A 1,586-nucleotide genomic window follows, 5' to 3' on the forward strand; every position below is an offset into this window, starting at 1 on the left:
CTCTCTGTACACCTAGCAACTGGGCAAAGAAATAGCCACATATTACGTTGCTAAATGGTGTCAAATAAGCGAATGAATGAACGAATGAATGAATGCTATGAATTATCTTCTTGCTCGCAAATTTGCACAGGAAATGAGAGGAGAGATCTGTGGGTAAGGATCTCTCCTCTATCGAACACATGTATAGCACATTCTCACGAGAGAACACCATGTTTCCTTTATAAAAGAGAGGAGGAAAACACGCACACAACACATATCCTAAAATGTTGGGTTGTAGGCTTTTATGTAAACTAAAATTAAAACAAGTCCCCAGGTAAACTGGACACTGCCTAAAAGCAGAGGGTCACGTTCATTTCCCAGAGCAGGACTAACAGGTTGTCTGATTGCGGGTAGTGGAGTGAGTGTGAAGATCAACCTTAGTTGATTGAGGCTGTCTGCACACACATGCTGTGTAATTGCCTTCTGTGGTTAACATAAGTAATTTGCAGCACATTTTATTTCTCTCTAGCTTGCCTGCATGGTTCAATTTATACAAGCATCCTTTAACCCAATGTACTAAAAAAACACCCCCAACACACACCAGAAAGAAACCTCATTTATTGGAAACATAGATGGGAAAGTAAAGATAAGGATGGCAACTAGGTCTTAAACCTCTTCATTCTGCTACACAGGCACCAAAGTAGAAGGTTGCTCACAGGTCTTAGCATGCTTCTTATGGCAAAGGATGTATAGGTCATTGTAGCTAAGATCATGGTAGCTATGACAGTGGTTTCTCTAGGAGGGTGGGTGCTCATATTTCTACTCATGAGAGAAGTCAGTCCTAGGGCATAATTTGAATAGGGAGTTAGCAAAAGCAGCAGGAGGATTCAATCCACATCTCTTCCCCCCACCATCTGCAGTCCCAGCCTCTCACCGCCCAGCTCCTCTGAGGCCCCCACATTAGGGGAGAAAGAGGGATGCTTGTGTGTGGACACGTGGGCTTTATTGTCACTGGCTTATTTCCTCTTAAGACCAAGGCCGGGGAGAGTTTCCAATTACTTTTCACTTATGGTGTGTCTCAGGCTCAGTCTAATAATTTGAACAGAAGAGTGCTCGCTTCGGCAGCACATATACTAAAATTGGAATGATACAGAGAAGATTAGCATGGCCCCTGCGCAAGGATGACACGCAAATTCGTGAAGTGTTCCATATTTTTGAACAATAAAAGACCCCGAATAGCCACAGCAATCCTGAGAAAGAAGGGTAAAATAGGAGGGATCTCAATACCAGACTTCAAACTGTATTACAAAGCCACTGTTCTCAAAACAGCCTGGTACTGGCACAAGAACAGACATATAGATCAATGGAATAGAATTGAGAACCCAGATATCAACCCAAATCACTATGCTCAATTAATATTTGACAAAGGAGGCACGAATATACAATGGAGTCAAGACAGTTTCTTCAATAAATGGTGTTGGGAAAATTGGGCAGACACATGCAAAAGAATGAAATTAGATCACCAACTTACACCATACACAAAAATAAACTCAAAATGGATGCAGGACTTAAACATCAGACGGGAAACCATAAAAATACTAGAAGCA

General features: G+C 41.8%; 1 non-coding gene across 1 annotated transcript; it reads left to right on the forward strand.

The window, feature by feature from the left end:
• Positions 1 to 1,088: 1,088 nt before the first annotated feature.
• LOC118719636 lies at positions 1,089 to 1,195 on the forward strand. The gene has a single exon (XR_004988201.1). It is a non-coding gene; the product is annotated as a U6 spliceosomal RNA (small nuclear RNA).
• The last annotated feature ends 391 nt before the right edge of the window (positions 1,196 to 1,586 follow it).

Source organism: Pipistrellus kuhlii, unplaced genomic scaffold (genome assembly GCF_014108245.1).
Source record: "Pipistrellus kuhlii isolate mPipKuh1 unplaced genomic scaffold, mPipKuh1.p scaffold_m20_p_15, whole genome shotgun sequence".
NCBI lineage: Eukaryota > Metazoa > Chordata > Mammalia > Chiroptera > Vespertilionidae > Pipistrellus > Pipistrellus kuhlii.